Source organism: Leopardus geoffroyi, chromosome D1, assembly GCF_018350155.1.
Source record: "Leopardus geoffroyi isolate Oge1 chromosome D1, O.geoffroyi_Oge1_pat1.0, whole genome shotgun sequence".
Taxonomy (NCBI): Eukaryota; Metazoa; Chordata; class Mammalia; order Carnivora; family Felidae; genus Leopardus; species Leopardus geoffroyi.
Genome location: NC_059329.1, coordinates 107,310,689 through 107,334,098, shown reverse-complemented (window position 1 = coordinate 107,334,098; position 23,410 = coordinate 107,310,689). Strand labels below are relative to the sequence as shown.

Here is a 23,410-nt window from a genome sequence, read left to right as displayed (position 1 = left end):
TTTTATGGAGGCTCATTGTCGGCGCCCGCCCGACCGGCCCGCCGCGGGTCCGCCCCCGACCCCGCGCGGCCAATCGCGCGTGGCCCCGCCCCGGGCACGCGGCTCCGCTAGCCTCCCGGGGACCCGCAGGGCTGCGGGGAGGGCCGCGGGGAGGGCCGCGGGCTCCCGGCCGCCCTCCGGCGCGGAGGCGGGGCTTGCCGGCGGGCGGGAGAGGCCCCCAGACCCCGTGGGCGGGGGGCGCCCTCCCTCGAGCTGCAGGTCGGGCACGCTTGCGGGCGTCCGGAGCGCTACCGGGTGCCCTGGGGTTGTGTTCGGGGTCGCTTTTGCCTTTCCTGGCACACACCTTCCTCCGCCAGAAGATGCCCCGGGCGGGAAAAGAACCGGCGGGGCAGTGAGCGGGGCCTCGGCGTGGGAAGGAAAGAGGGCGGGGGTGGGGTGGGGTGGGGAGACTGAATTCCTTCGGATTTTTGCCAGCCTTGTGACCTTGGGCACCTTATCTGCTTTCTTAGACTATCTCATCCTTTCTCTCAGAAAACATTGTGGAACCTTCTGGACAAGGGGATGCAAAGAAGGAAAAGCCAAGTGGAGTGTGGGCACACGCAGACCACCCCGATGGTGTTGATTTCCATGACTTAAATGTGAGTCGAGAGATTTTGAGCCTCCCCAAGGTCACACAAATCTTTGAGAGCCCCAAGACCAGAGTCCAGTTGCCATGACACTGCGGCATCATAATCCTACTTTGGGGGAGCTTTTATGGGCATCTCCCTCTGCTGTGGGAGCTCTGGTGACATTTCAGCTGGGAAAATGTCTGACCCTGGAAATGCATCTTAAAATGACACCGTATCAGACCAAACACTCCTCCATTTGTCCCTCCAGTTAAGGAGTGCTGGGGAGCTTCTTGTGTTTGCTAATCTCCGGGATGCCTCCCTGTCCCCTGTTGGACTTCCCAGTCCTTCCAACCCCCCTCCCTCACAGGTGTCACCAATACCCTGCATTAAGTTCTTTGTTTCAGGTAGAGTGGTTCCTGTTTTCCCCGTTGGACCCCGAGTGATACACCCAATATTATACCAGGCACTTTGTCTTCACAAGTCTTAAGTGGTACAAGGTATTGTTCCCATTTTACAGAGCAGGAAGTTGAGGCTTAAAGGGTTAAATTATTTGCCCAGGGTAATATAGCAAGAATCCTATTTCATCAAGTCTAAGGTGAGCATTTTCCCTACATTTTAACATCCTTGGAATGGGAATGCTTTCTATCATGGACATCATTGTGAAGTTTTCAGGATATCGAGAAAGTTTAAGATCGCCCTTCTGATAATCAGACTGTGATGTTACCAGCAGAATTAGAATGAGACATAGGTGAGGCCACTTTGTGACCACAAAGATGACTCAGTGATTGCTGCTGCTTTTTTTTTGGTAATATTTATTCATTTTTGAGGAGAGAGAGAGAGAGAGAAAACGCGCGCACACGCGCGAGCTGGAGGAGGGACGGAGAGAGGGAGACACAGAATCTGAAGCAGGCTCCAGGATCCGAGCTGTCACCACAGAGCCTGACGCGGGGCTGGAACCCGCTTGAACTGTGAGATCATGATCTGAACTACAGTTGGAAGCCCAACCAATCTGAGCCACCGAGGCGCCCCGCTGCTTCTTTATCAGATCGGAGATAACACTAACCCTGCTTACATCCTCCTGCTTCCTAGAGGATACTCAGTCTCTAAAATGCCTCTGCTTTTTGACAGCATTCAATCCAGAACTGGTCCCCACTTCCCTAAGTCCTCCACAGAACCGTGGAACACAAGCCCCAACGTAAAGAGACTCCTATGAAGACTTCCTCTAGGGTACGTTCTCCTTTACAGCAGCAAGTTAAGTAAACCTAACCTTTTTTTTTTTTTTTTTTTTTTTTTTTTTTGATAACAGCTGTGTTCCTGGTGGTCTTTGGTTGGAGGGCCTTGACAACCTTAGCCAATTTAATTTGCATACATTTTCATTTTTATGTATATGAAGACAAATATGATAAATGTCTCTGTGAAAGTATCAGTAAGTCTGGAAGAGATCTTGAACTATAAAATACAATACAATATGAGAAATCGTGTCAGAATTTGGCAGAGTTTTTTTCTTTTCAATGCTTATTTATTTTGAGGGAAAGACGTGGAGCAGGGGAGGGGCAGAGAGAGGGAGGGAGGGAGGGAGAGAGAATCCCAAGCAGGCTTTTTTTGCTGTCGGCGGCACAGAGCCTGATGGGAGACTTGAACTCCCCAACCGTGAGATCATGGCCTGACCCGACATCAAGAGTCGGATGCTTAACCGAGTGAGTCACCCAGGCGCCCCTGGCAGAGTTTTTTTTGTAAGGATACATAAAATAATGTCTTGTCCTGCTAGCACGATATCCTAGATTTAATGAAACATGGTTTGTTGCAAAAGCAGGACTCAGCTCTGGCTCTGCCTGTCCTGTCCCTGCTCTTTCCATTACAGTTCTGTTCTGCTTCTCTGTGAACTTGAAGTACTGGGTTTTTGTTTTGTTTTGTTTTGTTTTGTTTTAATGTTTGTTTATTTTTGAGAAAGAGACAGAAGCAGAGACAAAGCGGGGGAGGGGCAGAGAGAGAGGGAGCCACAGGATCTGAAGCAGGCTCCAGGCTCCTAGCTGTCAGCACAGAGCCCGATGCGAGTCTCGAACCCATCAACCGTGAGATCATGACCCGAGCCAACGTCAGATGCTTCGCTGATTGAGCCACCCAAGCGCTCACATATTAAATGAACAAAAGGGTAGATATTATTAGCTCCGATATGTACATGAAGAAATCAAATCTGAGAGAAATCAGTCCTTTGAGGTCAAGCAGCTTGCAAGCCACAGAGCAATTCCGTCCCACTGCAAAACCAGGGCTCTTTCCCCCTGTCACACCTGCTGCTGAGCCAGCCCTCTCTGCACCGAGCACTTGAGAGGGAGCTCCGGACCATCTTAGGTGGAATTCTCATCCACCGGCTGCATAGTCAGAGCCAAATGAGAGCTTGCGGAATCTCTATTGTGGAGATAGCACCACGCGGAGGAGAGCGGGTAGGCATTTCCTAGATAAGGACATCTGTAACTTGTCTTTGGACTTTGTGAATTTGGCTTTGGAATATGAGATTCCTAAAACAGGAAGGGCAGCCTGGAGATAGGAGAGTTGGGGGCGAATTGTCTGTTTCCAGCAATTCGCTGCTCCAGGCTACTCTCCGTAATGTCTCCTGGGCCAGAGGCCCAAGCTGGGATGAAGCATTTCCTTTGGGTACAGCTTTTACTATTGGTGGCATTTTAAGCCTCTGTGCTGAGTGGGGACAGTGAATGGGGTGCTGCAGGAAATAAAGGAGCTCTAAATGTGGAGAGGGCCGTTGATGACTAAGAAAGCGGGTGCATGTGTGGCTTTGCTCCTAACTTGGCATTTTGTAGTGGCCTTCAGCAAAAGCCGTAATAAATATCCGTCCATGCTCTTCGGCTCAGTAATCCCATTGCCAAGAGTTACCCTGAAGTCATCCAAAAGAAGAAAAATAATGACTCAAGGCAGATACAGCAGCGTTTGCCACTTGAACTACTCAATCCTTAAAACTTAGGACACTCTTACTCCTGGGTGACATTTTACTCAGTTCTTGCAGGTAGTCAGATGTCCCCTTCCCTTGGCTCTGGACTCAGTTGGGACAGCTCTACTATGAAATGGGCATAAGGGCACAGCACGCTGTGATGGTTTGTTTTCATGCCTCAGTCCCTTGTGGGCTGTGGGCTCCTGGAGGGCAGGTCCATCTTTCTGTCCATCTTTCTAGTTCCAGCATGGGCCCAGGGGCTGTGGTAGCACCTTGGAGCCTGTATGTCAGGGCTCTTGTTGCAAAAATGTCAACTCAAAGTAGCTCAAACAAAATGGATTTGTTGACTCTTGGATTTCAAGGAAGGGCTGAATACCCAATCATGGGAAGAGCAGGGACACGGGCAGGCTCTGGGGATAACTGGACCCAGGAAATGAATGCCACTAGGACATTCTTTTCACCTCTGGCCTCTGCCTCTTTCTGTATATCAGCTTTATTTTCTCCTTATAGATAGGCTTTTCCCAAATAGCAGGTGATATGGTCGCTATTTCCATAGACAAGCTTGTAACTCTATGTTTCAAACCTCCTTTCCCCTCCACTGGCCACATGTGCTTCTGTGCTGGCCTCTGTAGGACACACTCATATCACCAAATGACTTCTGGTCCTGTACTTTGGTGCCAGTAAATGAGCTGAATGAGGTTAGTGGGCAAGAGAATTTCTGGAAGCCATTCCTACTGAGGACAGCTATCAATAACTATATAGGGCAGTGGCTATGAACTATGTAAATCTATAGCAGTAAACCACCTCTCCCGAACTGCTGAAACATTACTGAACTCAGCGGTTGGAAAATGCCAACAACTGGGCCATCTCTGCTTGATCTGAGGGGAAGAATGGGAGAAAAGAAGGCAAAAACAAAAAACAAGCAAAACCCTCAGCCAATCAATGCAACGAGAATTTTGGGGATGAATGAATACAATAGTAAAATACTAGAAATAACCACAATGTCTAACAACAGGAACCGGCTAACAAATGATGGTGTGTTAGCACCAAAAAGAATAGATAATCCAGATTGTAACAACCTGGAAAAGCGTTTATGAAATAACGTTAAGTGTGCAAACCAGCAAACACGTAGGCTGTGATTTTGTTGGAGCAAAAAATGGAATAACATTGATACAGATCAAAAGTAAACCTGAAGGGGGGGTACCTGGGTGCCTCAGCTGGGTGAGCGTCCAATTCTTGATTTCAGCTCAGGTCATGACCAGGGTCGTGGGATCAAGCCCCGTGTCGGGCTCTGTACTGAGTGTGGAGCCTGCTTCAGATTCTCTCTGTCTCTCTTTGCCCCTCTTCCCCACTCGAGTTCTCTTTCTCACTCTAAAAAAAAAAAAAAAAGTAAACATGAGAAACAGAACTAAATGTGTTGTGATAACAGAATGATTGATGAAAATGTTCATTAACACATGCAAAATGTTGTAAGCACTCTACAATTCACACAAACATTAGAATAATTATTTTTTAGGGGCGCCTGGGTGACTTGGTTGAATGTCCGACTTTGGCTCAGGTCATGATCTCTTGGTCCATGACTTCGAGCCCCGCGTCGGGCTCTGTGCTGACAGCTCAGAGCCTGGAGCCTGCTTCAGACTCTGTGTCTCCCTTTCTCTCTGCCCTTCCCCTGCTCTCTCTCTCTCTCTCTCTCTCTCTCTCAAAAATAAACATTAAAAAATATTTTTCTAAGAAGAAATATGATCTATGTTTTAAAAATGTTTTATTTATTTTTGAGAGAGAGAGTGTGAGTGGGGGAGGGACAGAGAGAGAGGGAGACAGAGGACCCTAAGCAGTCTGAGTGCTACCAGCAGCGAGCCCGACGCGGGGCTCGAACTCGAGAACCGTGACACCGTGACCTGAGCTGAAGCTAGATGCTCAACCGGCTGAGCCCCCCCCAGGCACCCCGATCTATGTTTTTATATAGAAAGGTATTCATGAGATTTTAACTGGCAATAGAGATTACAAAACTATGTATATCGTGATCCTGATTATGTTAGAAAAAGCACCAGTGTGGTTCCATATATGCAGGAATGAACAGGAAGCTATTAACGTTGGTTAACCCTGGATGGTGGGATTATGGCTCATTTTCACATCTTAAAGTTTTTTTTCCATCTGTAGTTTTTCGCGTCTGTAGTTTTACTTGTAGAATCGCGATTTTAAGGATAGTAATTCCTACTAAAGGAAAAAAAGATCCCAATGCAGCAGACATTAGACAAATGTCTCATAAGGCAGGAATGACAAGTATTTGGCCCAGTAGCTGTGGTGAACTGGCTTGTTTTCAACTATTTCACTCCCCCTGTAGTAAGATTACACGCCCAGCCTCCTTACCTTGAGACTTTTCAGTGCCTCTTACTAGGCGGGGAATACCTTCCCATCCCACTGACTTTGGGCTTGGCAACGTGACTTGCCCTGGCCAGGAGAGAGTGAGCTAGCGTGAAGTAAGCGATATCCTAGCCGAGGCTTTGTGGGTATTTGCGTGCTGTGGGTTGGCCCCTCCTGGCATGTGCTGTCCACCATGACAAGAGCACGCTGCCCCTCCAGCCTGGGTCCTGGAACGGGAGACACCCAAGTGCGCCCGCGCCCAGCTGGCCTAGGAGAGGCGCCGTTGACCCACAGACCCGTGAGCAAGAAATAAACTCTTGCTTTCGTAAATCACTGCGTTTCAGGGTTTGTTACGCAGCGTTGCCACAACAAGCTAATGCTTCCAGACCTTGTGTTCTCTCCCCAACGCCCTGGTTATTATTATTTTTTAAATGTTATAGGGCTGAGGGTGGCATGAGGGGGACAAGCCTTCTTGGTTTGCCCGGGTGACAGAGGGGTTTCCTGGCATGTGGGGCATTCAGGTTATTAAAAATAGCTTTAGGAGATATAATTTACATTCCATACAATTCACGCATCTAAAGCGTACAATTCCATGTGCAATCTACATCACTACAGTATGATTTCAGAACATTTTCGCTCCTCTTAAAAGAAACCCCATACCCGCTAGCAGTCACTACTCATTGTCCATCGCCGCCCCCCCCCCCATCTACTTACTGTCTAGATACATTTGCATATTCTGGGCACTTCGTATAAAGGGAATCATACAGTATTGGCCTTTTGTGATTGGCTTTTTTGCGTGTGATTGGCTTTTAATTAGCAAAATGTTTCCCAAGTTCATTCCTCTAACATGTATCAGTGGTTTTTTTTTTTAATGTTTATTTTATTATTTTTGAGAGAGAGCGAGAGAGAGAGACGGAGTGTGAGCAGGGGAGGGGCAGAGAGTGAGAGGGAGACATAGAATCTGAAACAGGCTCCAGGCTCTGAGCTGTCAGCCCAGAGCCCCCTGTGGGGCTCCAACTCAGGAACGGAGAGCTCATGACCTGAGCCGAAGTCAGACGCTTCACCCACTGAGCCACCCAGGCGCCCAGTCCTTCATTTCTTTTTTTTGCTGGGCCATATTCAGTTGTAGATACATACCACGTTTTGTTTGATGATAGACATTTGAGTCGTTTCGACCTTTTGGCTATGTTGCTACTGTGAACATACGTGCACAAGTTTTTATTTGGACATCTGTTTTCAGTTCTTTTGGGTATGAACCTGGGAGTGGAATTGCTGGGTCATATGCTAGTTCTACGTTGAACTTTTTGAGGAATTGCCAAAATGTGCTTCCACAGCGGCTGCGCCCCGCGTTCCCACCGGCAACGTAGGAGAGATCCGATTTCTCCACAACCTTGCCCACGCTTGTTATCGTCCATCGCTTACAGTATAGCCATCCTGCCAGCTGTGTGGTATATCTCAGAGGTTTGATTTGCATTGTCCTAATGACTAATGATGTTAAACATTTTTTAAAGGTAAATTCTGCCCCCCCCCCCCCACAGGACTCAAATTCATGACTCCAAGATCGAGAATTGCAGGTTCTACTGACTGAGTCGGTCAGGCGCCCCAACATCTTTTCATAATTGTATATCTTCTTTGGGAGAATGTCTATTCAAATCCTTGCCTCATTTTTAAATTGGGTTTATTCGTCTTTGTATTGTTGAGTTGTAAGAGTTCATTATATATTCTGGATGCTAGACCCTTATCTCTCATGTGATTCGTAAATATTTTCTATTCTGTGGCTTTTCCTTCTACTCTCTCTCTCTCTCTTTAATATTTCTTTTATTAGAAAGTGTTTATTTATCTGGAGAGAGAGAGAGGGCGCACGCACATGTGGAAGCTGGGGAGGGGCAGAGAGAGAGAGAGAGAGAGAGAGAGAGAGAGAATCCCAAGCAGGCTCTGCTCTGGCAGCACAGAGCCCAATGTGGGGCTCCAGCTCACAAACCATGAGATCATGACCTGAGCCAAGATCAAGAGTCAGGTGCCCAACTGACTGAGTCACCCAGCTGCTCCTTCCGTCTACTCTCAGAGGTATTGTTCACAGCACAAATGTTTTTAATGTCGGTGTCAGCCAGTTTCTCTCTTTTCCCCTTGGTCCGTTGTGCTTTTGGTGGTCTATCTACCTACCTCCTTGATCACACTAGACGTCTCTAAGCAGTTTTGGTTTTCTTTCTCCCTGAACTTGGATGCCACCCACCCTGGACTTTCTTCCCTTGACATTGTTTTATAGGTTAAGTGGTAAAAATCCCAAGCACTGGAGACAATCTGTGTGGGTTCAAATCCCCACTAGTGTGACCACTTATCGATGGTGGCCCTCAGTGACTTCAGTGTCACTGAGTGGGCAGAATGCTGGGGGTAGGTGAGAGAAATCGAGAAGGGGATAGATGAGGAAGGTAACGGATGGATCTCATTCCCTGAATCCTCTTGTAGTAGACTGGACTGAATGGAGTGGTGCCGAGAATTCTGGAAGCAGACTTTCCAGGAACAGTCTTGTGCGTAACTTCAGATCTTCTCAGCCACACCTCATTTCCAAGCTACAACCAGTGCTTTAAAACAACAGCAACAACAACAACAACTTTTTTAACGTTTATTTATTTTTGAGAGACAGAGTGTGAGCAGGGGAGGGGCAGAGGGAGACACAGAATCCGAAGCAGGCTCCAGGCTCTGAGCTGTCAGCACAGAGCCCGACGCGAGGCTCGAACTCACGAACCGTGAGATCATGGCCTGAGGTGAAGTCAAACGCTCAACCGACTGAGCCACCCAGGCGCCCCCAGCTATAGCCCGTCCTAGGCAGGCTTTGTCAACTTCATGTAGGCACAACCTGATTGCCCCTTGCCTGCACCTTGTACCTTTCACTTTTTGCTCTGGGGTTCCTCTGACACCCCAGTGGGAGACATTGTGGGACCTTACTCAGCGCTAACACATGTGCATCCTAAAAGGGGGTGGCCTAGGGAACCATCAGTGACCAATAGGGATGGGAGCTGATGAACGAACAAACGTCTCTCGTTCTGTTTCCCCAAAGGGTACCAAAGACAGGGTGAAGGATACTGAGGGTATAAGACAACAGCTGTCCACTTTTTTCTACAAAATCAGAACCTATAGAAGGATTCCAGGAAGCTACACTTGTAACAAGCCCTATGGGTGATTCCTACACATACAGAAAGTTTGCAAAACACCGAATTAGGCCATTTTCAGGAGGAATTTACATTCTAAAGGGAGCGAAGGTTACAATTCTGGCTCACGTGAACCTTCCCTTGTGTCCCACAGAGAAGTAGTATGTGACTCGAGACTTCTTCCCATCTTTGTCTTGATGGATGGTTCTCTTCTGACTGCTTTCCGGTGATCAGGTTCACCCTGCGTGTGCACATGAACTTCCTTGTCAGTCTCTGAGTAAGACAACTTCTTTCTTCCTAAGGAAGGCTCCACCCCTTTCCACAGGGGGAGATTTTGCTTCTGTGTTCCTTCCTGCATCCTGTTGTCCAGAGTGGGTCCTGGGCTTCAGTGGGAAGGTCGCTGATGTTCACTTCCTGCCAGGCCGGCAAGCTCTGGGTGATGGCCTCTGGCACCCAGAGCAGAGATGAGTGTGGTGGGTTGCCCGCTGGTTCCCTTGTTAGGTTTCTTCTTAAGTAAGCACATCTTTCAACCCCCACTGTCAAAATTTCTGGAGGCAGTAAGTATAAATCTGTATCTAAAAAGACATCCCCCTGCCCATTTGCATGGCTCTCAACTTATCTTTTCAGATGAAATTCCTTCCTGCTTCGCCTGGGTCCATTATCAATCCACGTTTGCACAAGTGGGGGTAGGGCAGAGAGAGAGGGAGAGAAAGAATCCTAAGTGGGCTCTGTGCTGTCAGTGTGGAGCCCGATGTGGGGCTCAATCTCACAAACCCCGAGGTCATCACTTGAGCCCAAATCCAGAGTTGGATGCTTACCCAACTGAGCCACCCAGGTGCCCCTAGCCATATCTACCTTTTTTTTTTTAATGTTTATTTATTTTTGAGAGAGAGACAGAGTGCAAGCAGGGGAGGGACAGAGGATCCGAAGCAGGATCTGCACTGACAGCAGCAAGCCTGATGTGGGGCCTGAACTCACGAACTGCGAGATCATGACCTGAGCCAAAGTCAGATGCTCAACCAACTGAGCCACTCAGGTGCCCCCATACCTACTTTTTTTTTTCAGCCTTTTTTAAAAAAAAAAAATTTTTTTTTTTAACGTTTATTTATTTTTGAGACAGAGCATGAACGGGGGAGGGTCAGAGACAGAGGGAGACACAGAATCCGAAACAGGCTCCAGGCTCTGAGCGGGTCAGCACAGAGCCCGACGTGGGGCTCGAACTCACGGACCGCGAGATCATGACCCGAGCCAAAGTCGGCCGCCCAACCGACTGAGCCACCCAGGCGCCCCTCAGCCTTTTTTTTTAAAAAATGTTTATTTACTTTTGAGAGAGAGAGAGAGAGAGAGAGAGCACAAGTGGGGGAGAGGCAGAGAGAGAGGGACACACAGAATCCAAAGCAGGCTCCTGGGCCGAAGTCTGCTGCTTAACCATCTGAGCCACCCAGGCACCCTGCCCCCATACCTACTTTTATTAGCTGCTTGGTTAGTTGCCCAGGGAGTGGTACCAGCAGTCATTAAAGTCTTTCGATTTACAGTCTACCTCTGATAACGTTGACAGTGATGGGATTTGGGGATTCGAGGACCAATATAACGTAGTGGATCTGGTTTTGGCCTCGGGCAGAAGAATGGGCTCCACAATTTCTGTAAGAGGGACCATGCTTTCCCCCTGCTTGGTTCCCAGTTACCCCAGGATAAAGTCCAAACTTATTACATACGAGTCTTTCATGATCTGACCCCTGCTTGTTTCCTGCATCATTTAGAACTTTTCCATTGCAGACGATAGAAACCAAATGCAAACTGGGTCAAGTGAAAAAGAGAAAACGTTGGCCCACGTATCAGAAAAACCCCGAGCTGACTTCAGGCATCGCTGGATTCAGGAGCACACATGATATTTTCAGGAATGTCATATCTCTCCATCTCCGGGTTCGATCTTCTGCCTTGGGTTTGTTTTCAGGCAGAATCCGCTATGTGGTGGCAAAGATGAACATCACAGCTGATGTAGAGAACAAAGGCAAAAGAAAAAGAAATCAAGCTTCCTTACAACTTACAGACAGGCAGAGTGACCTTCCTCAAGGAGCTCAGCTGCCTCAATGTCAATACATTGCTAGAGGCAAAAGGCAACCTTAGTTTGACATTAGTCTGATTTCCAGGATCTTGTAAAAACTCCCTTTGGAAACTTCCTTTCTCTCTCCCCCACAAAGATATATGTTAACAATCATCCTGTAAACATAGGGCCCTCTGATATACATCTGAGGGGTCTCACGACTAAGAGTTTACTGGGTTGTAGTAAATGACCTATTCCTAACAACTGCTAGCCCCTCAAGATCCTGGAAACCTGGCTTCCAAATTCCTTAGAGGTTTACACTATCCCTAACCCCCTCCCAACTTGAAAGTATATAATCAGTCGCTGCTCACAATCTGGGTGCAACTCTTTCTGCCCATGGGTCCTGTCCCCGTGCTTTAATAAAACCGTCCTTTTTGTACCAGAGACATCTCAAGAATTCTCTCTTGACTGTTCACTCCCGGACCCCAACATTTCCCATCATTTTGGTGCCCAATGTGCAGCCTGAGTCTTCTCATCTGGACTCCGAGCCTTAAAACCCAACTGGGGACGATTTCCTAGGGAAATCGGCCGTGAAGACCACGTGTGTTAGAACGTTGCTTAGACCATGATTCATTTCTGTCTTTACTGATTTCTGTCAATGTCCCCTACTAACTACTTAAATTACAAAACTGGGTAATTTTCCTTTGTAAAACTTTTCTAGTGTTCTCCATGGGTTAAAAACAGCAGGTTCTTCATGGCATGGCACAATACAGTATGTCGGTCCATTCACCAGCACCCATTTGCAGCCTAGGGTGCAACAGGGAAGTGGAGGGATGTTGGCAATCCCTCCTACCAGGCCTTTATGGCAGGCAGGATGGCGATCAGTAGTGATTTCGTTTGAGGGATGCCTTGGGTTACTTTGACACCAGGAACCTCTGGCATATCCTGCACGTGGGATGCCACCCTGGAGTCAGGGGGAGTTTTTTGGATAATGGACCTTCTCTAGCCTTCTTCTTTGGTTCTCAAGGACTCTCCCTTGGGATGCCTTTTAACCCACTGGAAATAATTCATATTGTAAAAGTTAAAAAGTCTGATCTTCGGTAACACTGCATGACCTTAGTATGATTATCTGTCAGATCTCTTCTGCAGGAAATGGGGCAAATGGACTGAGATACTCTATGTCCAGGACTTCATGGCCCTAAATCATGACCCCAATCTAAGGTACCCTTGCAAACTGTGTTTGGCCACAAACCTGGCTGATAAACTCCCTTCTTACGTACTGGATGATAATTAAATAGGCCTCCTCCTGATAGAATCCAGGTTGCTGGAGGAAACACAGGTTCTCATCTGGGGGCCAAAGGAAGGGGACGCTGACCTTCTTTCACTGTTCCTCCTCCTAATAGATGTAGGGCTTCCTCATTCATTTCCCCGGTTAATGACTATGATAATTGGAGCCAACTGTGGTTAGTCTACCTCGGGCCAGGGACTTTAAGGAATATTCCCAAGCAGCTGCTAAAACTCCCTTTGTTTGAGGGAAGTTTCCTGTGTTCTCTGGCCCAACATGGATTGCCTAATTCCATTTGTTGAGGGAAAAGCAAGCAAACAAATATGGCATCTGCTCATCTGTCCGAGCTGACAAACTTTAGAACAAGGAATCCTCTTTCTCTGTCCTCTGGCACCACCTCGAATCTTCTGCCTCCTCCTCCCCCTCCTCCTGTTTCTGCACCCCTTGGGTGATACCTACGTAACTGGCTCCTATACCATCCTTGGTGCCTCTGGCACTCTCAACTCCTGCTCCTCCTCCCCTCACTGTCAAGGAGCAAAGACCCTTGGACTTTCACCACCCACTTCAGATTTTCCCACTGGTGTCCCAGGTAAAATCTGACAATGGGGAACAAATTCATTGACTTTTAAGTGGACCTAGGTGGAACATAATTCGGTACTTAAACTGATTTAAGTTTGTTGGGTTAATTAATATAGACATGTCTTTAGAGTTACCAGCATTACATATGAAATTTTTATTCTACCCTGGCTTACTGAAGGTCAAATAAGCCCATGTTATCTCTGTTGCAGTTTGCCGGCAAAACGATGACTTAAGATGATGGTTGATTTTGTCTATATTAAAGTTTTCTTGGGTAATTGTTAAGACAGTTTGAAGCTTTGCTTGGATGATAAATCGGATTGAATTCATTGGACATCTAAGTCTTTTCCAAAGGAGATAATATACTAAAGCATTGATTACTGAACATAAGATTTCTCTGCTTTTGACTTCTTATTGCAAAGAAACTAAGAATATCTGAATGTTGGAAAACATGCTTTGTGCTTAATTGACTCATAAATTTGCCATCCAAAGAATTCTGGTGTAACAGTTGACAGTTGGTTACTACTTAGTTTTCACTGGAGACTAAGGTTTCTAAGAGTTAAAATTCTGCTAAATGTAATTAAGACTGATGGAAACAAGGGAAGCAATTCTGTATGTAGGAAAGTAGAAAATGTGTAGGAAAGATGTAAGGAATGGGAATACATTTTTATCTGATTATTTTTTTTAATTTAAATGTTAGTTAACATACAGTGCAATATTGGTTTCATAAGTCGAATTCAGTGACTCATTACTTACATACACCCAGTGCTCATTGCAACAGGTGCTCTCCTTAGTACCCATCATCCATCTAGCCCGTCTCCCACCCACCTCCTCTCCATCAACCCTCAGTTTGTTCTCTATTGTTAAGAGTCTCTTGCGATTTGTTTCCCTTCCTTCTTTCCCCCGCCATATGTTCATCTCTTTTGTTTCTTAAATGCCACAGATGAGTAAAATCATATGATATTTATCTTTCTCTGGTTGGCTTATTCCATTCAGCATGATACATTCTGGCTCCCTCCATGTCATTGCATATGGCAAGATTTCATTCTTTTTCATGGCTGACTTACACACACACCACATCTCCTTTATGTGTTCATCAGCCGATGGACGCATTTGGACTCTCTCCATAGTTTGACTATTGTTGATAATATGCTCTAAACACTGGAGTGCATGTATCCCTTCAAATCTGTATTTTTGTATCCTTTGGGTAAATACCTAACATTGCAATTGCTAGATCATAGGGTAGCTCTATTTTTAGTTTTTTTGAGGAAACTCCATACTGTTCTCCAGAGTGGCTGCACCAGTTTTCATTCCTACCAACAGTGCAAAAGGTTCCCCTTTTTCCTGTTGTTTCTTGTGTTAATTTTAGCCATTCTAACAGGTGTGAGGTGGTATCTCATCGTGGTTTTGATTTGTAGTTCCCTGATGATGATTGATGTTGAGCATCTTTTCATATGTTTGTAGCCATCTGGATGTCTTCTTTGGAAAAGTGTCTATTCATGTCTTCTGCCCATTTCTTAACTAGTTTGTTTTTTGGGTGTTAAGTTTGATAAGTTCTTATAGATTTTGGATACTAACCATTTATCAGATATGTCATTTACAAATATCTTCTCCCATTCCATAGGCTGCCTTTTAGTTTAGTTGATCGTTTCCTTCTCTGTGCAGAAGTTTTTTGTTTTTTTTTTTAAGTTTATTTATTTATTTTGAGAGAGAGAGATAGCAGGAAGGGGCAGAGAGAAAGGGAGAGAAAGAATCCCAAACAGATTCTATGCTGTCAACACAGAGCCCGATGCAGGGCTCCATCCCACAAACCGTGAGATGCAGAGTCAGATGCTTAACCGACTGAGCTACCCAGTCATTCCCAGAAGCTTTTTGTCTTGATGAAGCCTCATAGTTCATGTTTGCTTTTGTTTCCCTTGCATTCAGTGACATGTCTAGTAAGGAGTTGCTCCAGCCGAGGTCAAGGAGGTTGATGCCTGTGTTCTCCTCTAGGATTTTGATGGTTTCTTATCTCACATTTAGGTCTTTCATTCATTTTGAATTTATTTTTGTGTATGGTGTAAGAAAGTGGTCCACTTTCATTCTTCTGCATGTTGATGTCTAGTTTTCCCAACTCCATTTGTTGAAGAGACTGTCTTTTTTCCATGGGATATTCTTTTCTGCTTTGTCAAAGATTAGTTGACTATATAGTTGTGGGTCTACTTCTGGGTTTTCTATTGGGAATACATTTTTGTTGAAGGAAAAAGAAAGTAATTTTGTCCTAAAATGAGACTGGTTGTTTGGAGAGAAATGGCTTGGGGGAAAAATCTGAATGCAAAAGACAATTGTAGGAGTTTTGTGAATGGAAATCATTGAAAAGGAATTTTATGTATGGTCAGGATGAACTAAAGTTGAAATAAATGGATTTTATTTATTTTATTTTATTTTATTTTCTTGAGAGAGGGGGAGAGAGAATGAGTGGGGCAGGAGCAGAGAGAGAGGGTGAGAGAATCTTAAGCAAGCTCCACTCCCATCATGGAGCCCGACTTGGGACTCCATCTCATGACCGTGAGATCATGACCTGAGCTGAAATCAAGAATGGAACGCTTAACCAACTGAGCCATCCAGGTGCCTCAAAATAAATGGATTTAAAAAATACACTGGTTTAGGTGCACCTGGGTAGCTCAGTCGGTTGAACATCTGACTCTTGATTTTGGCTCAGGTCATGATCCCAGGGTTGTGGGATCAAGCCCTGTGTTGGGCTCTGCACTGAGCATGGAGGCTGCCTAAGATGCTCTCTCTCTCCCTCTGCCTTTCTCCCCCGCTGGTGCTCCCTCTGTCTCCCTCTCTCTCTCTCTCTCTAAAGATAAAAATAAAAATAAATGCACTAGTATAAGATTAAATTTCTGCTTTCTGTCTATTAAAAAGACAATGTTTTCTTGGATTGTTTGTCTGCCCTTGATAAGAAAATGTAAATAAAGTTATTTTCTCTTTGCCTAGGAAAACCAGTTTCTATGTTTGTGTCACAGAAATAACTAAGTTTCCTTGTCATTTACATCATAATGAACTCTCATATCAGATCGTTAACAATGTCCATTTCCAAGGTTTTTTATTTTTATTTTTTGTCATTTATAGTTATTGTTCTGATGCTCTTGCAAAATAAGTTTCACTTTCAAGGAGATTCATAAGAAGGGCTTTTGACAAATACAGGTTTTTTATATCTTTAAGATCAGGGGACTAAAATAGGTAAGAATTTCCAGAAAAAGCTGCATTCAAACTGAACAAGAATTAGTAACATGGGACTAAATAAATTGAGGAAGATGCTTATAATTTTGTGACTCTTGTTTGAAACATTGCTGGTTCTCTAATGTTTGCTCTTGCAGATTAAGGAAATTTTCTCTTATCTGTGACTTACATAAATAGATAAAATATTCATTTATGAATGAATTGAAGCTTTTTAACTTTCCTCTCTACCTGAACCCTCTAGAATTCAGAAAAGTCTCAGTGAGTTTTCTTCCTCCATGGCAATCGTGGTTAGTGGCATAAGTTCAATAAGAATTTGTTCTCGTTAAAGGACACCATTGGAAACATTGTTTATTTCACCAAGGCTTGGACTGGAATGTCAAATTTGAGACACATGCATAGACCCAGATAGGACCAAACAGCCTTAAGGAATTAAGATTGACCTTATGGAACCAATAAAGCCCTCTGGAATGTTGGCCTGATACCTTGCTTACAAGAGTTTGTGGCACACTTACCGGGTGAATAAAGATTGTCACTTCCTGGCAGGTGCAGGAATCTCAGGATATTTTGGGGACCTCAAGAAGAGGAATTCACCCAAATCTGCAAATATTTGTAGGCATGTCTCATGGCAAGTACTTGGCTTAGCTTCTGGCCTAGAGGGGCTACTAAGAATTCTACGTATGAAAAGTTCTAGCAAAGCATATTTTAACAACATCTATATGACCAGTTACTATTCTTGTTGAACTGATGTAAATAATTAGGCCAGGTTTGTTAAATTTGGACTTGTTTTGCAAATGAATTAGTCTTGATTTGGCTGTCTCTGGAAATAAGGGTGATTATAAAAAGAAAAATCTTTCTTTCTTTCTTTCTTTCTTTCTTTCTTTCTTTCTTTCTTTCTTTCTTTCTTTCTTCTTTCCTTCTTTCTTTCTTTCTTTCTTTCTTTCTTTCTTTCTTTCTTTCTTCTTTCCTTCTTTCTTTCCTCTTTCTTTCTTCCTTCCTTCTTTCTTTCTTTCTTTCTTTCTTTCTTTCTTTCAGAGGCTTCATGCCCAGTGCAGAGTCCAAGATGGGGCTTGAACTCACGAACCTGAGATCAAGATCTGAGCTGAAATAAAGAGTCGGATGCCTAACTGACCGAGCCATACAGGTGGCTGAAACAAAATTATGTTTCAATGACACACCTTTGCAAATGCTAAATTCTAGTTCTGATTGTCTTTGAATGTTTGTTGTTTGCCTAAACTAGACGACTTGAAGTCAACTTCAGAGAAATTGCCACAATGACTCATGTATAAATAACCTTTGTGCTTGTTATTCTGTGGAATAACAGGACCCCATGGGCATATGATTATTTGAGCAGCTAGAAAATGGGATGAATTCCCCAACAACTGTATAACTCAACTATCACCTTGACCAATTCTATGTGTCTAGGATTACAAAATCACTCCTTAAAAGCCAGAGTATACCCCACACCATGGGGTTAACTATGACTTGTGGTGATAATGGACAGCCCCGCTTACCCTATAATTGGATTAGATGATACACTTAGGAATGTCCTCATCTCCTGAGACAGATCATCTCCCAACTGCCAGTGATTCCAGTTGTAATTAGGATATTGTTAAGGCTAAACCTCAAAGGGAGAGGGCTTCTTCTTCTTCTTCTTCTTCTTTTTTTTTTTTTTTCTTAAAGGCTTATTTATTTTTGAGAGAGAGAGAGAGAAGGAGGGTTGGGGGGGGGCGGGTAGAGGATCTGAAGCAGCAAGCCTGATGCGGGGCTCAAAGTCACGAACCACAAGATCATGACCTGAGCCAAAGTCGGCCGCTCAACTGACTGAGCCACTCATGCTCCCCAAAGAGAGAGGGCTTCTTGACGGTTTTATCCCTTAACCATATTTGTCCTAGGAGCCATTTCTATTGATGTAAAATTGCAAATAGAGGCTTTAGCCAAGCATATAGCAACTGTCTTTATCCAGACCCAACTCATAGTCACCCACAAATTCAGAAGGTGGCCCTCCAAAACCACACGGCCCCTAATATTCTGACTGCAGCTCAAGGAGGCCCAGAATCAGATGTCTGGCTCCTAACAGGGCCCAATGGCTGTGTGACTCTAACTTGTGGCCATGACTCCCTCCAGGCTGGATAGGCCTCTCTACTCTGGGTTTTGCCTGGATGCATAGATGCATGATTAAAACCATTACCAACCCAGCCAACCTTCCAAATTTAAACATAATGGTGGGCACATTCTGTGTTTCATTGTATGACCACCTAACATTCCACCTTTATTTCCTTTTGAGAACTGGAGGGTGTCATTTAGCACATGGAAACTTTTAATAAGTACATGGTCAAAGCCCTGAATGACACTCAAAATAGCATTTACCTATTAAATGCTGAAGTAACACAAATGTGGAAAACAGTTTTACAAAATGGAACGGCATTAGATGTTTTAACTGCCGTGCAAGGCAGAACTTGTGCTCTCATAAAAACAGAATGCTGTGTATACATTCCAGATTACCACAAAAGTATTTCTGGGTTTCTAACTGACATGAATACTTCAATTGGCACTTTTAATGATCCCTCTCTTTCCTTTAATGATTGGTTAAATTCCTGGACCGGAGGAAGATTTTTGTTAACGATCAAAGGACTCTTATTTTTCTTTTTGTTATTCTAATCATGTTTTGCTGTTTACCCCTACATCTATCCGCCTGATGCCAAGACTCCTTCACTGCCATAACTCCAAGTCAACAGACGATCCTTTCCACTCAGGAAGATCCATATTTTCTGCCTTTTGTAGAAGTCGCCAACTGACCAATGTTGACCCATAGGTAGGAACGTCTCTACACCCCTATTCAGCAGGAAGAAGTTACAGAAGATGAGACCTTCCACCCTCAGCAACTTAAAGATTTAAGTGTCAGAATTGTTCAGGGAGGAATGATGTGGAGAACAAAGGCAAAAGAAAAAGAAAAAGAAATTAAACTTCCTTACAACTTACAAGCCATTGCCAAGTACTTGAGACAGGCAGAGTGATCTTCCTCTGAGAGCTTAGCTGCCTCAATGTTCACCGTTTGTTAGAGGCAAAAGGCAACCCTAGCTTGACATTAGCCCAACCTCCAGGATCCTGTAAAAAATCCCTTTGGAAACTTCCTTTATCTCTACCCACCCCACTCCCCAAGATATATGTTATCGATCATCCCCCAAACATATGGCCCACTGATACACCTGAAGGGTCTCATGACTAAGAGTTTACTAGACAGTAGTAAATGACCCCTCAAGGTCTTAGAAACCTTTCTTCCAAATTCTTTAGAGACTTATACTATCCCTAACCCTCTCCCAGTCACTCCTCACAACCCCAGTGCAGCTCTTTCTGCCCACAACTTCTGTTCTCCATGCTTTAATAAAACCACCCTTTTTGCACTAAAGATGTCTCAAGAATTCCTTCATGATTGTCTGCTCCCAGCCCCCAACATTTCACATCAATAGCCACTTCAGGTTTATAATCTGGTAGTTTAGCAAGCTCAACAGAGAGTAAATTCATCTTGTCCAGTAAATTCCAGAAAAGCGAAGAGGATGCCTCTTACTAGTGAGACTAGGCCATATGCCCATCCTTGAACCATCACTGTGACTCTTACAGCCCATTTGAACTACATTTTTGAGAGTTATGTATGGTAGTTTCCAAAGTATCTGTGGGATGATATTATCATGGAAGAAGGGTATGGTATACACCACCACCTGTCTATCAAATAACTATGTCCCTTTTTTCCCTTGCTAACAGAGTGCAAATTCTATTCAGCAGCAATGTGAAGGGAAGGACAGCCCTTTGCTCAGCCTCAGATGAACCGTAATTGGTCTAACCCAAACACCAGAATCCTATTTCTTTTGTAGTTTCTGGTTTATGGGTCTGCATGCGACGAGGCTCTAGCCAATGAGATTCTAAGGGACAGTCTGCTGGAAGGCTCTTGGGAGGGTTTTCCTCCCTAAGAAAATGGTATTGTCATGTGAGGGCGGGAAGTTCTAAAGCTATGGCAGCCATCTTGAAATATCCACAGAAAAACTAACCTGTCAATTTGTATTGAGAGGCTGAATTATCCTCCGTTAGTGCTCCCTTTTGAGACTCCCTTAAAAAAACAAAACAAAACACATTGTACTAAAATGCACATAACATTAAATTCCCCATTTAGACCATTTTATTATTTATTTATTTATTTATTTATTTTAATTAAAAAAAATTATTTACATTTATTTATTTTTGAGAAACAGAGTGAGACAAAGCATGAGTGGGGGAGGAGCAGAGAGAGAAGGAGACATAGAATCTGAAGCAGGCTCCAGGCTCTGAGCAAGCAGTCAGCACAGAGCCCGATGTGGGGCTCAAACCCACAAACTGTGAGATCATGACCTGAGCCGAAGTCAGACGCTCAACCGACTGAGCCACCCGGGCGCCTCACCATTTAAACCATTTTAAAGCCCATAATTCAGTGGTATTTGGTACACTCACAGTGTATGAAACCGTCCTTACAATCTAGTTCCAGAATATTTTCATCACCCCAAAAGGAAACCCTCGTACCCGTCGAGCATTCACTCCCAATTCTGGCAATTCAGAGTTTGCCTTTGGCAACCACTGCTCTATTTTCTGTCTCTCTGCGTTTGCCTATTCTCAGTATTTCATATAAATGGAATCATATAATATGTGGCCTTTTCTGTCTGGCTTCTTTCATTTAGCATAATGTTTTCAAGATTCATCCATGTTGTAACATACCGATTCTTCATTCTTTTTGAAGGCTGAACAATTTTTCATTGTACGGATATACCACATTTTATTTATCCGTTCATCAGAGACGGACTTTCAGGTTGTTTCCACCTTTTTGGCTATCATGAATAGGGCTTCTATGAACCATTCATATACACGCTTTTGTTTGAACGTGTTCACTTCTGAGGATATACCTAGGAGTGGAATTTCCAGTGATATGGTACTACCATATTTAATTATTGAGGAATTGCCAAACTGGCTCCTACAGTGGCTGCACCATTTTATATTCCCACCAGCACCATAGGAGGGTTCCAAGTTCTCCATATCCGCACCAACACTGGACTATTTTCTATTTTTATGATTACAGCCATCTTAGTGGGTGTGAAGAAGCATCTCATTATGGTTTTGATTTGTATTTACCTAAGGACATTGAGCATCATTTCATGTGTTGTTTGGCCATTTGTATATCTTCTTTGGAGAAATGTCTATTCGAGTCCTTTGCCCATTTTTTAATTGGGTATTTTCTTTTTGCGGTTGAGTTGTAAGAATTCTTTAAACATTATGAATACTAGATTCATCAGATACACGATTTGTAAATATTTTCTGCTATTCTGTTGTCTGTTCACCTTCTTGAAAATGTTTTTTTTTTATTTTTAAAAAATTTGATGAAGTTTAATTTGTCTTTTGTTTTGTTGCTTGTGCCTTTGGTATCATTCATAAGAAACCATTGCCAAGTGCAAGGGCATGATGATTACCCTGTATGTTTTATTCCAAGAGTTTGATAGATTTAGCTTTCATATTTAGGTCACTGATCCGTTTTGAGTTAATTTTTGCATGTAATGTGAGGAATGGTCCAAATTCATTATTTTGCATGTGGAAATCCAGTAGTCTCAGCACCATTTGTTGAAGAGACAATTCTCTCCCCACCGACTCTCCTTGGCACCCTTGTCAAAAATCCATTGACCTATAGTTATACAGGTTTCTTTCTGGACTCTCAATTTTATTTCATTGCTCTGTCTGTCTTTCCATATGCCAATACTATACTGCTTTGATTACTGTCATTTTAGTTAAGTTTTGAAATTGGAAAGTATGAATTCTATAACTCTGTTCTTGTTTTTCAATATTGTATGGGCTCTTGGGGGACCCCTTGAGATCCCACCTGAATTTTAGGATAGGTGTATGTATCTCTGTTTAAACCCCTGATGTTGAGGGTGACCCACCCCCCCTTCTCTTCTGCAGGTCACAGACAGTAGGTATAATAACAGGTGTTCTAGGAGTGGTCTGCTTGTCGCAGGCCTCATCTAGAGTCAGAAGCAAACAGGAAAAGCAATAGGTCCAAGGAATTGTCCTGCTAGCAACCATTTAGTGTGGAGAAATCTTGCTTGGCCAGCTGCTGTGGAATTCAGGTGATCCTATTAGAGACACAGTGCTTTTTGCATCCAATGTTTTTTTACTCAACATTATGTGTGTAAAATTCTTCCATGCTATTGTGTAGAGCAGTATTTTGTTCTTGTTCGTTGCTTTGTAGTCTTAGAAGTAGAGCAGCAATTATTTATCCATCCCACTGTTGATGGCAATTAGCATGGTTTCTATTTTGGAACTATTCAAATAAAACTGCTATTTGCACTCACATTCACATCTCTTGGTGGACATATGCACTTATTTATTTTTATTAAAAACATTTTTTAATGTTTTTATTTATTTTTGAGACAGAGAGAGAGCATGAGCGGGGGAGGGGCAGAGAGAGAGGGAGACGCAGAATCCGTAACAGGCTCCAGGCTCTGAGCCATCAACACAGAGCCTGATGCGGGGCTCGAACTCACGGAGTGTGAGATCATGACCTGAGCCCAAACCAAGAATTGGTTGCTTAACGGACTGAGCCACCCAGGCACCCCTCCTTGTGCTTTTTTTTTTTTTTTTTTTCGTTTCTCTGATGCAAAACCCATTTAAAAATATTTATTAGCCCACTTGAATGTCTTTTTTTTTTTTTTTTCTGGTGCAAAAAGGTGTTTTTATTAAAGCACAGGGACAGAACCTGTGAGCAAAAAGAACTGCCTGAATATCTTTTTTTTTTTTTTTAATTAACTTGTTCAAGTGTTTTGCCCATTTTTAGTGGGTTGTTGGTCTTCTCAGTGAGTATTCACATGCAGCAAAGTATCTTCATGGTCAGTGTCGCTTCGGAGAGTCCATCCACCTATCTCTTCACTAGACTTCTGTGCTGCCAATTTTCCATTCATGTTTCTCTCAAGTCCTTGAAATCCATTATTAAATCTTCACAAATCAGTGTAGATCTGCACCTCTGGAGAGCTCCATTTTTGGAAGAAAATGAGCCACCACGTGCACACTTCTCAAGGTTCTGTCTCCTGGGAGTTTTTCCTTCACCACTGTCTCTCAGGGCAAACCCTGAGTGGGGCTATAGTGCTGCAGGGTGCATATTCAGACAGTGCCAACATTATATTTTATTCTTAAAAATTTTTATTTATCTAT

The 23,410-nt window shown here is 43.9% G+C and overlaps 1 long non-coding RNA gene across 3 annotated transcripts in view; it reads left to right on the top strand.

Annotated features, from left to right (window-relative positions):
* Positions 1-111: 111 nt before the first annotated feature.
* The window catches only part of LOC123601868, a 48,349-nt gene continuing 25,050 nt past the window's right edge, over positions 112-23,410 (top strand). Inside the window, exons 1-3 of one of the 3 annotated variants that reach the window (XR_006714277.1) lie at positions 112-391; positions 532-638; positions 1,737-1,835. This is a non-coding gene — a long non-coding RNA (uncharacterized LOC123601868). Of the gene's footprint in view, positions 392-425; positions 639-1,736; positions 1,836-10,838; positions 13,731-23,410 lie in introns of those variants that run through there. The other 2 variants (XR_006714276.1, XR_006714275.1) reach the window with 2 other exon arrangements.